The 13,320-nt window shown below is 38.7% G+C and overlaps 1 pseudogene; it reads right to left on the bottom strand.

The window, feature by feature from the left end:
* Positions 1–4,218: 4,218 nt before the first annotated feature.
* On the bottom strand, positions 4,219–4,713 carry LOC114689566 (annotated as a pseudogene).
* Between the last annotated feature and the right edge of the window lie 8,607 nt (positions 4,714–13,320).

The following is a 13,320-nucleotide window of genomic DNA, read 5'->3' on the forward strand; positions in this document are numbered from 1 at the left end:
ACCAGGACAGAGAGAGAAAGAAAATAGTCAAGATGGTGTGATGAAAATGTAACTGATCCTGGCACAGATGTGTGTGCAGATGGCATAGAAAACCTATAAGAAGTGGTCTTATTAACAAGTTCTGATGTTTGATAATGATACAACCCCTCACGACATGGAATGTTAAAAATACACACAAATCTTGGCCAGGCGGTGGTGGCACATGCCTTTAATCCCAGCACTCGGGAGGTAGAGCCAGGCAGATCTCTGTGAGTTCGAGGCCAGCCTGGACTATCAAGTGAGTCCCAGGAAAGGCGCAAAGCTACACAGAGAAACCCTGTCTCAAAAAACCAAAAAAAAAAAAAAAAAAAAAAAAAAAAAAAAAAAAAAAAAAAAAAAACCACAAATCTCAGGTTTGGTGGAACAGGTCTTTAATCTCAGCCCTTGGGAAGCATACATAGGAAGATCTCTGTGAGTTTAAGGCCAGCCTGGTCTACACAGCAAACTCCAGTCCAACCATGGCCAACATAGTGATATCTTTTATCAAAATACAAAGAAAAAATATCTACAAATGCAAAATATCTGCAGAGAAAAACATTTTCTCTAAGTCCAAAATATCTCATGGAGCTGGACAAAACCTTTGGTAAGATGAAGTGCTATGGCTAGCAACAAAAGATACTGGATTTCTTTTTCAAATTGTATTTTTCTTTTTTTGTTTTTTTTTTTGTTTTTTGTTTTTGTTTTTGTTTTTGTTTTTGTTTTTGAGACAGGGTTTCTCTATGTAGCTTTGCGCCTTTCCTGGAACTTGCTTTGTAGACCAGGCTGGCCTCGAACTCACAGAGATCCACCTGGCTCTGCCTCCCGAGTGCTGGGATTAAAGGCGTGCACCACCACTGCCCGGCCAAATTGTATTTTTTTATTTACACTTTGTATCACAGGAATAAACAATTTAGAATAAAGAAAATGTCCTTGTTCTTTGTTTTATCTAGAGATACTTTTGCAAATTTTATATATTTCATAGAATTTGTAAAAATAAATAAATGGCAGACCAGATGGCTCAGCAGGTAAATGTGATGCCACGAACACTTACTGAGTTGAGTTCTATCATTTTAACACACATTAAAATACAATCCAGGTGTGATGCCACACATATGAAGTTCCAGAACTTTTTTAACTAGTTGCAAGAGAGTGACTAGAAAATCTCTGGGAAGTTCGTGAGCTAGCTAGCTTGTAGGGCACAACAGGGCAGAAACAAGAAGAGAAACAAGCTCCCCTCCATCAAAACAGCATGGAAAAGTTATCCTCTCACCTCCACATATATTCTGTTGTATGCAGACACCAGTTCACTCACACACACACACACACACACACACACACACACACACACACATCAGCATGTTTGCATACATATACACACCAGAGTACACACACACACAAACACACCAACACATACACCACACACACATAAACACACCAACACACACAAAAAGTTATTATTTTAAAAAATTACAATGTTGTATATTCAGATTATAAAAATAATATTTCCGTTTCAGCTTATACACTGAATCACCCATTTGCATGCTCTTCCTGTTTGCCTCTGGAGACCTCAGCACACTGCCTCACTAGAGATGACTTAGACGGAATCTCCTGTTATGCCAGTGCCTAGGAGCATTTGCAGCACTTGTATATTTCAGGGACAGTATAGACACTCTCCTAGAGAATGTTAGGTTTCCAAGAAACATTGCAAAATGACTCTAAAATAACCCCTTAAATCTGAAAGAGAGAGAAATGTCTAAAAGAAAAAAGCTAGTTCTACCCATTGAATAAAAAAAAAATAAAGTGGCTGAACAGAAATCAATTTCTTTCTTTATTTTTTTTTTGTCCTTTTTGATAGCTAAAATTGCTAAAGTGCTTAAGGAGGCATATCATTTTTCTTTTTGAAGAATTTTGTCCACTTTGACAAGTAAATAAATGTTTAACTCTCTCCCTGCTTTGATTGCTACAGAAACAAGAAGAAATGGAAAATAACTGCTGCGTGTTTACAGCATATCAGTTTCTTTCTCTACATGAAGCACACAATAAGAACATTGTACAGATGGATGGTGCCTTGGATTGAATAGAGAACGGTGGACTGGCTTCGGTTTTGTGGAATTGGATCATCTGTCACAGTTTCTGCCTCTAGAAAAATGACCACCCAAAAGAATTCTAGTGGAAAGCCATTTTAAAATAGGTGATAAAATACAAGACTGATATTTTTGGTATGTACTATTTAAAAATAATTTTAAAAGAAAATGAGTAAGTTATTAGGAATGCAACTATTAGCAGGAGAAAGTGTTCAGAGTTTTGGATTACAGCAAACCACCCTCCATGCACATGTACTTTAAGTGATATAATTTACCTCAAATAACTCCTTTTTATGGTTTTATTATTATTTTTAGAAAAAAGGAGAAGGTTTACAAGATGAAAAGTTGCAAACAGTATGCTCTTACTGGTTGCCTAACACCATCCCTGCCTTGTGACTCAGTGATGGAGGAAGCAACATGGATAGCAAGGATATGCTGGGGAATGATCACAGACACACGGAATACAGCACAGTAGGCTGGAGGACAGATGACGCTGGGCCAACCTGTTCCCAAGCAAGCCAAACATGGTAGGAAGTAAGAAAAGCAATGGACATCTCTCCACAGAGAAGGCACAGGTGTGTGCCACCCATCCCACAAAACCTACTATCACATCAGACACAAGCATTATAGAAAATGAAATGGTCCTTTGGTGTTTAACTGCAGGGGTATTCAGGTTCCTAGTGTTTTATTTATGGTTTTCTTTGTTCTTTATTTTTTTAATTTTAAACATAATTCTTTATTGATTCTTTGGAAACTTCACATCGTGTACCCAAATCCCATTCACTTCCCAGTCCCTCCATGTCCACCCCTTACCCATGCAGTATGCCCCCCTCAAATAATTAAAACCAAAACAACCAAAAAAAATATCTGCCTTTCCCCCATCTTTCCAATCCCTCTTCATTCATTCTAATGGTATTGGGTGCTGCGGTGTGTCACGCAGTATACCTCTTTTGATCAATCAGCCCCACCAGCAAAATGTTCATTGAAATGAGTCTTTGGCCTGGTTCAAGGCCTCTGTTTTCTGGTACAGCATCATCACCGGGCTGGAACCTCATCAAAACTCCCCTTAGATATCCTGTTGTTGCCCCTTTCACGGAGTCTGTGGTTATCGTTCTGCATAACCAATCCCATTGCACACTCCAGCAGGTCAAAGATGGGACAGCTGTTAGGGTGGGCCAACCCAAGGTTCAGGATGTGGGTCTGGGTGGTAGTTGAATTGGTGGGTCTGGGCCATTGGGACCACCTCCTAAGTTGAGGGGAAGAGCCAGTTCTCCTAGCCAACTACTATGGTGCGGGGTCGGGTCATTTTTGCCAAGTGCTGGGATCAGCCCACCCATGGCAGCGACCGGGGGTGGGGTTTGGGGGGCTCTCCTGCTACAGTGTCCAGTAAGAAGTAGGGCCAACTATCCTGGGCTCTGTGAGGGACAGGGCTGGCTCAGCAAGGCTCTCGGATTTCAACACATAGGGACCTATGATCCCCTGTGGCATCAGGAGCCATGGACATCAGCCCAGACCCTGGCTGCTATTGGGTCAGGGACCCAGACATGGCTCATGGCAGCAGCCCGGGCCCTGTATGTCTGCACAGGCCACTTGGATTGCCTGTTCCCCATGGTAGTGAGGCCCTTGGACACATACAAGGCCTCAGGTTGTGGTCCAGACCACTGGCAAGGGTACTGGACCACAACACATCAACATAGACCTTGTTAGCTGTAGGGTCACAGACCCAGACATGGCCCTCTGCAGCAGCCCTGGCCCAGAAGACACCATGGCCCCTGTGGCAGAACAGTTTTTCTGTTTTGTTTCATTTTTTGATTTTTTTTAGATTTATTTATTATGTATGTATGCCTGAACACCAGGAGAGAGCACCAGATCTCATTACAGATGGTTGTGAGCCCCATGTGGTTGCTTGGAACTGAACTCAGGACCTCTGGAAGAACAGTCAGTGTTTTTAGCTGCTGAACCATCTCTGTAGCCCTTGGTTTTCTTTTCATATATGAGGCCCAAAGACAGTGTGTGGGCTTGGCTTCGTGAGGTTTTCAGGAATCAGTTCCACCCATTAGTAATTTGCTGAGCTGCTGCTTCTGCGCCTATGGCTGCCGCCTGTGCTGCAGTCTTTTCAAGATGCATTTTCTTCTTGATCTGACTCAGAAGGTCCCTTGGCTCTGGTCTTTTCTTTTCTCTGCTGCTGTTTCTCCAGCATTGACAGCTGCTTTGGGCCAGAGTTAGCAGATCCAGGAGCCAGGGACTACAGTTCTAGTTACTGTATGAATATGCACCTACATGCAGGCACCAGACTTGTCATCTCTGATGAGATCTAGCCTGTAGCTCTTGCTCAGCTGCTCCAGGAAGCTGTTCTAGAAGCTCTCTGCTCACTCTGACCAGGTGGATGTCGGGCTTGTTGCCCTTGAGGACACATTGCTTATCCATTAAGCTCTTGGACCGGTGTTTCCCACTTCCATCCTCAAACACATGCAGATTTAAAATCTACTGGACCCTATGCCCCAGTTCCTAATGTGGATCTTCCATGGAAATACCCAGTAATATCAGTCCAGTGGCACTTATCTGCTCTCCTCCACCTGACCCAGGTAATGTGTTGCACCACAGCCTTCATTGTGGTAGCTGGGGCAACTGGGACAGGATCTGTGGTCCAGACCTTGCTACTCCACTGGCAGCCCCCAAATCACTCTTATTGGCTTGTGTTCCTTACACTGTTGTACCACTGTTTTTTTTTCCATTAGCACTTAATGTTATCATTTACTACCACCACTTGTTTTGTATACAGTACCTGTACAGAATGATTTTATTATGCTTTCATACACGCCAATGCTACACCTTGTTTATCCTACTCACCAAATACTGTTCTTTTCATTGTTCAATTTCTTTTCTATTTTCCTTTTCTTTTCTTATATTCCTCTCTCCTTCACTTCTTTCTTTCTTTTCCCTTCCTCCTTTCCTTCTTTTTCTTCCTTCATTTTCTTCTTTCTTCTTCCCTTTTTTCTTTGTTTCTTTCTCTTTCTCTCTCCCTCCCTCTTTTTTCTTATTTCTTTATGTAGGTGTGCATGCTATTGAGGACTGAATCCAGGACTCCATGAATGCCAGACAAGCATTTTACCATTGAGAGGCTCTGTCTCAAAGGAATAGGTAGGGTGTAATAGACCAATTCATCCAACATCCCGTTCTGGCCTCTGCATGAGCCACATAGACACATAAACCACAGGGATCCACATGCGTGCACATGCATGTACACACACACACACACACACACACACACACACACACACACGCACGCACACACACACACACAATCACACGCAGAAACATATAAAGAATGCATGCCTGCATATTTATGCTTTATCTATAACATCGACATGCATGATTAGAAATGCATTTCCTTCCATGCTACTACATATTTCTAAGACACCAATGTGTGCAAGCAAAAATGTCAGATTTTAATTACACCCACTATAGAAATGAGTTAGATAGACAGTTTCCCAGCTCTAACTAGAAAAAGGATCATCAGCTGATGCCCACTAGATATACTGTAGAAGTAAGCTATATACAATAATTTAGAGTTTTTGGCCAATAAGGTTGAGGCATCTAAGCCATTTTCCTTGTGTATCACATGGATCATGAATGTAACCTCTGGAATGAAAACCAGATTAATAAAACAGAAACATAAAACATGTATTTGGCCGGGCGGTGGTGGCGCACGCCTTTAATCCCAGCACTCGGGAGGCAGAGCCAGGCGGATCTCTGTGAGTTCGAGGCCAGCCTGGGCTACCAAGTGAGTTCCAGGAAAGGCACAAAGCTACACAGAGAAACCCTGTCTCGAAAAACCAAAAAAAAAAAAAAAAAAAAAAAAAAAAAAAAAAAAAAAAAAAAAAAAAAAAAACCATGTATTTACCAGTTTTATGTGCCAATGGGAACTTTGATAAATTAATAGTTAAGGTTTAGAAAAGTATGATGAAAGATGTGGATAGCCATGTAGATAAGTGATTGCACACACAGGTTATGAAGAAATGATAACACACAAACTCAGTAAGAACTGTTTGATAAAATTGTTTCTGGTTTCTAAGATAGAAACTGGTTCCACAGGAACAGTGCAGGACACCTGTTCTATTTTCAAGGCAGGTAAGTCAGAAGGAGCTGAGGTTTAGGTCTTCTGACTGGCTTCATTGAAAAGGAATTTTGTTTTCTGTGTCCAGCCTTGAGCAGTTATGGAGCGGAGAATGAGGCAGAAAATGTATAGTAAGTTCAGGAATCCTTGAGTGAGAGCACATGCATGTAATCCCAGTGCTTATTATGCCTGGGCAAAAAGATCTGAAATTGTAGGCCAGCCTGGGCTGTCTCTAAACAAAGTGAGAAAGATACTGATGTGCCATACTTTGGAAACAACACTATTAATCTTAATAATAAAAAGTATAACACTGGCTAAAATGATAGAAAATAGTATTTGCTTCTGAATGATACTCATCAATTTTCAAATTTTCAAAAGATAATTTCTCAGAAGTTAAAATTGAAACTAGTTGCTGAAAGTTGCATTGATAGTCTCCATGAAGTGATTGTGAAATTCAAGGATGATATTTTAAGATTTAATGGGAAAAAATCTTCTAATGTGCATAGTAGTTCCTTACAGAACAGCCACCGGTAACTGCTAGTGTGAAAGCCTTTCTATACCACTCGCTCCAGGAACTCAGTTGGTCTTTAGGTTATGCAATGAAACAGTCCAGTTTGATAGATGAAAACCTCTAGTTTTGTGAAGCAACCCTTGGAAGAAATTGTTTGGACAGTACAGTGGCATATACCTGCCACTGGGGAAATTAAAAGGAATGTAATTTCCCTCAATATAGCTGAGGAAAAAATAGTTGATGTGCACACTTTGATGGTTTCTCTTTGATTTTCTTTGTTGAGTCTCTGTGTTATATGCTAATTCAGACTGATTAAACATATACAGATCTTGAAGAAATAGCTGATGTTCAAAAATTTCTTCAATACTCTTCAGCTATAAATTTTTGTCTACTTTTCTCATGGTAAAATGATCCCTCAGCCATTTCATTGCTCTGAAGATGAAAATCACTTTGGGTTTTATTCATTAAGTATTTTCTGATTTTAGGCTCTATCAACAAAAGCAATATAATCAAAACTAGAGTGTTTTGAGATTTATTAAGTGTCTTTAATACACTGGTTGTAATTATCAAACTTACCACTTGTATTCTAAATAATGCAGCAGAAATGTTTTTTATAAATGTGAATTTGGATATACAGTAATGGTATATGTTCACCCACTTAGGAGCACCCTTGTGCTGGCTAGTTTTATATCAAGTTGAGAAAGGCTTGAGTTATCTGAGATAAGGGAACTAAAATTGAGAAAATGACTATAGAAGATTGACTTATGGGCAAGTCTATGGAGTATTGTCTGAGTTGATGACTGATGTGGTAGGGCCTATCCCACCATCCCACCAGAGATGGTGTCAGCCCTGGCCATCTGGTCCTGGATACTATAAGAAGCAGAGTGTGAGAGTCATGGGCAACAGGTCAATAATCAGTGGTCTTCTATGGTATCAGTTTCTGTCTCCATGTTTCTGCCGTGTTTGTATTCCTGCTTTGACGTCTTGCAGCAGTGCAGTCTGAATTTTGGGTAACAATCTGGGATAAATCATTTATGATCAGACTTTTATGGTCGTGTTTTTTTCATTACACTTATATAATACCCAACTAAGAAAACACCTCAGCCTTTTAACAACAATGGCAAAACAAAGAAAAAACCAATACTAGAAGCCAGGCATCTATTCTCTTCTAACAACAGAACCAAGAGGTTTATTTTATGGGAATTCTTTTGAGAATTCCCATCTATAGCATTTCAGAACTTAATTCAATATGAGGTACTTTTCTTCCAAAGGTGCAACACACTCTGAAGAAAGGGAATATGCCAAGGCATAGTATTTCATATCTGTGATGGTATACCATGCCAGCTGAAAGTGTTATATACATGTGAAGTTACATGTAACATTTGATTATGTCTATGGTTATAATGACAGAATAAAATGATTGACCATTAATCTATATCTCAGTAGGATATGTATGTGGTGTTTAGAGATGTGACAGGTGCTTTGTTAATTATAATTAAATTCATGGTTCTTTATTTAGACTTCTATTTTGAAATAAAATGTTTTTATCAATCATCTTCTAAATAAAAGAAAAAACTGATTTACACAATATTTGAAAATTTGGTAAAACTTTCCAAGTTTGACATAGTTTTTATTTTTAGATATCATAAAAAGAAGGGCTGAAGGGGAGGGAGACAAAACAAAAACATGATAAATGATAAATCTGTATGAAAATGCTATAAACAAAACCCTTACTATGTATGCTATATTTAAATATTAATAAGAATAAGATGGTAGATTAATTTGAACCTTGCACCATTCATAATTAAATATGTAAAACCTAAAAACTTATATAACTACATACTGCCCCATGATCAACCAGGCCTGAGATGAAATTAGATTATCATGCTTTCAGAACTATGAAGCATTATTATCTAAATATTTAAATGTACTTTTTTCCAGGATGAAATATTTATGTTTTTCTGGTCAGTAAAACCTGTTTCTTCTTCTGTGACAGGAAAAGGTAAATAAATAAATGAGCCACTCTAATTTGGCTCAGAAGCTAACAATTTTTGAAAGTTAGTTATAGAACATAGTTTTAAGTGTGTTTTCTCTAGAAAATAATGAGTTACAGTCTCTCAGAAGCTCAGGCACTAAAGGGCTCACTTCTGAGAACACAGACAACAAGTGCATTTGCCTGAAAACACTCAGATAGATCTCATTATTGACAAGCTAATTCTGTTGTTCATCAGTGCCTGGAATTTTAGTAAAAGCTCAAGGAAACTCAAGGATTGATGAGTGGAACAGCACTAGAATTCTCCCCTCCATCTGAAGGATGTACTGCTCTGGGTATAATCTCAGTCACTTCATTTAGGGATTTGGGGAGTGCATTGCCTCCACACTAGAGTCCAGATATTTCTAGAGATATTGACATTACATGAAACATTGGTGTGAAAGTCACATTTAACTTACACAAATGTATGAGATTTAGAAGCTTTGACAACTAACCAGGAAAGAATTTACATAAATATAAGTTACTAACTTATAAAGAAAATGAGTTAGAAATCTAATAACCATGTAGAGTCACATAGAGAAGATGTTTAGTTCTCTCATACATATATATATATATTATATATTTATATATTTTATATAAGCATAATAAAATATAATCTACTTATGATGTTAACTATCTACAGATTTATCTTATAGTAGTAAAATATACAGGGTCAAGAGATAGACACTCTATAGCCAATATATATTGACAGCAAAAAGAATTGTTTTGAACTTTTTGTACATTGTAAATATTTTTTTTCAAAAGGGAATTAACCACTATTTATTTATTTATTTATTTATTTATTTATTTATTTATTTATTTTTGGTTTTTTCGAGACAGGGTTTCTTTGTGTAGGTTTGCGCCTTTCCTGGAACTCACTTGGTAGACCAGGCTGGCCTCGAACTCACAGAGATCCACCTGCCTCTGCCTCCCGAGTGCTGGGATTAAAGGCATGCGCCACCACCGCCCAGCTTGGGAACTAACCACTCTTATCCAAGCCTGAAGACCTCATTCCATAACCCTAGTCTTTCCTACTCTACATTAGGTCAAATGTATCTATTCCATTATACCCACTGGCTAGAAAATACCTATTCCTCTCTTGGTATCATGGTTCACCCCAACTCTAGCACACTATAATTCATAGTCAAACATGAGGAGTTAAATAATTCATCCTACTTTGGTCTATTTTCTTTCCTCACTATTTAAATTTTACTTTGATTTGCAGAATTGCTCCCTGGATATGTTCTCTTCATTTCTGGATAACCTCTCATAAATTTCCCACCTCATGGTAAACTGAATTCTCCATAAACCAACAATCTATGGAAAGTTGTGTATTTGGTTATATTTTTCCATGAAAACAAGTAGGTATATTGGGATTCACAGTGAGAAGTAGATCTCTTACTATGCACTATATAAGACCCGACAGAACTTTTCACTGTCTACGTCTCTCACTTTATTATCTTCCATTTGCCTCATATTCAACTTCCTCCATATTCACTGAATCCCCTCTATTTGTGTACGAACTGCCCTGCTTTATCCACTTTGCCTAAGTGTATTTGTTCCTTCTTGTTGTGTAGCAACTTCTTCTGAGAAACAAACAAACAACACCAAAAACAGAAAAAAAATTCTTTCATTTTACAAGGAAGCACCTCAAAACTCAAGATGAAGGTGAGACATTCTCTTCTGTAGGAAAGCTCATGAAGCTCAGGAGTACAGGACTCAGAAGTTTAAGAGGTACTTGAAAGTGACCAGATATACTAAATGACTCCCTCTTTTCTTAGAGGATAGAAGCAGTTGGAACTGCTGATGGATATTCTCAGAAAAACCTAATTGCCCAGAAGATTCCAAGACCATCCAACACACAGTAAAGAGATAGAGATCAGCTTAATTGCCCAAAGCCTCTCAGAAATCCAAGCTTTCTGGAAAAAGCCAAGACCCACAGGGCTTCCTGGAAGAGGCTGAGACCATCTGGGCTACTAGGAAAGAAATTCTTCCAACATGTTGAGAGCCTGCTCAACTGAGTTGGGCAGTGTGTTTCAGTTCTCCAGTTTTTGTGAGTTGTCACTCTAGGAATTGTGCCACATAACACGTCCTGCCACAGCTATCTGAAGTTCTTCATTATCATTCAGAAGTTACTTTGTCAGGGAGGTGTACCTTCCAACCATTCAATTCATAAACTTCTATGAAACATACTTCACACATGTTCTTTGACATTTCAGTCTTCTTCAGAGCAACTTAGTCCTGAATAAAAGTTTTTAAAATTAGTATTACCTGTACACCCTGTTCTTACATTCTAACACAAAAATCAGTCACTATCAGGACCTTTTATTTTTCTTCTAGACCGGGATGTTAGCTGCATTTTCACACATAGTAATAAATCCAATATTGTTATCACTAGATGATATAAGTTGAGTAAATAAATCATATGATCTTGAGGAAGTTCTAGAATTAGGAACAATTCATATTTCCTGTGGGAAGTTTGATTAACAAAATAGAAACTTGGTAGAACTGCAGGAATAGTTAGAAGCATTTTGAACAAATGAAGTCCTGTGGCAAAAGTATATTTTCACGCTAATGGAGAATAACAAGTTGCTTTTCCCCCCCTTAGTTTTAGCAGCATCTAGTTACTATGGACTGGAGAGATGGCTCATCATTTAACAGCACTGATTACACTTGCAGAAATTCTGAGCTCAATTTCCAGCAAGCACACGGAGACTCACAACCATCAATACCTTAAGTTCCAGGGAATATGAAGATAATTTCAACCCTCTGTGGTCAACCCAGCCATGCCTGTGGTGGATAGACACACATGAAGGCAGTGTTAAAAAAGACTAATATATGTTTGTATCAGAGAGGTCAAACTAAAATATGTGTGAGGGGAACATTCTAGGCTTAAGACTGATGCAGAACATAGTCTGCACAGCAGTGTAAGCTGGGCTGTCAACTATAGTTTAGGTTATACATACACCTGGAGTATGTCCTAGAGGACTTTCAGCCGCTGTCAACTTTGTCTGCTTTGACATGAAGCTAACAGTTTCTGCATGTGTATTTCTGTATTTCTATAGTCTAAACACAAAATTGAAACAAAACTGAAACATTTTTAACTAGCTTGTACTTGTATGGCCACACTACTGATGTCCTATGAAGTAGAACCTACTTTCTTTATGGGCAGAAAAGGGGCTTCTCGCCTTACTTTTTGGATGGTGAGATAAGCAACTTAATTTTGATTTGATGACATGCACCTAAACATTAAGTGATTCTGCTTTGATTTAGCCCATTGCATTGAGCGAAGTAATTGAGTCCAAACTAATTTTATGAGTGTTTCTCAATACTATGTATAGTGTTCCCCTGTTTATTCTCTCTCTCTCTCTCTCTCTCTCTCTCTCTCTCTCTCTCTCTCTCTCTCTCTCTCTCTCTCTCTCTCTCTCTCTCCCATACCATCCCCTGTCTCTTATTCTCATTTATATATGAGATGCATTTTCTAAAGAAAGTCTTGTGGGCAACATGAGGTATGCCTGTCATCAAATCTACCACTTAACTCTAGGCTTCCATTTCATCACTTTAACAATCTCTCTGAAAATACTTGTTATACTTTAAAAAGAATTGTCCCTGGCAAATTCCTGTGTTGAAGGCTTCATCCCCAGTTATTGTTACTATTTTAAGAGGTGACTGAAACTTTCAGAGGTGGAGTCTTGTTGGAGGAAGTACTCACCAGGTATGCATTGTCACAAGGTATACTTGGACCCCTAACCCTTCCTGTCTTGGCTGCCTGAAAATGGGTAGATTCACATCATTCTGACTTTCCACCATGATTCTCTGTCTCTCTGTGGAACCCCTAGTCAGTTGACCTCAGAGTATGTCAGTCAGACTGTCAGAATTAGCCTTTATATCCTCAAGTTGGTTTTCATACATATGAAAATCTAACACACCTCCTTACCTGCTTTATGAGTTACATATCTGCATAAGGAACTCATTTTGCTGCTTGTGGAGGCAATGCCCATTGCATTAGGAATCAATAATTTGTAAGAATTGTGATGCTTAGGTTCAGCCCTGCTTGACCAACAAACACACAGAATACATCCATCTACAGAGTGTAGAATATTATGTCAAAAATATATGCAGCCCATTTGTACCAATCCAGTGAGTCAACTTCACACATAGGAGAGAGGTGCTCAATTATTGTCAAGTTAGGATTACAGGTAAAACATCACATATTTACTAAAATCATTTACTTGTCATCTGAAACATATCTTCATTTGCCTCATCAGTCTATCTTTCCTACTTGACAGGCCGAATCCCACTCAGCCTAACGGTTATCACTGTGCTGATGTTTGTTTTGGTAACAGCAAGGCTTCCAATCTTATTTATCAGATTCTCCTCTGTCATTATCCACATTTTTTTTTGTTTCTAGTAATACTAATTCCTGACTTTGTGTAAAAATAGTTGCCATTGACTGAGTAATTGTCAGGTGTTAAGTATTGTGCTCAACATGCATTCATAATGACAGCTAACGTTTGTGACAAGCGTGATGACAAGCACTTTGCAGACATCAACTCAC

Source organism: Peromyscus leucopus, chromosome X (genome assembly GCF_004664715.2).
Source record: "Peromyscus leucopus breed LL Stock chromosome X, UCI_PerLeu_2.1, whole genome shotgun sequence".
Taxonomy (NCBI): Eukaryota; Metazoa; Chordata; class Mammalia; order Rodentia; family Cricetidae; genus Peromyscus; species Peromyscus leucopus.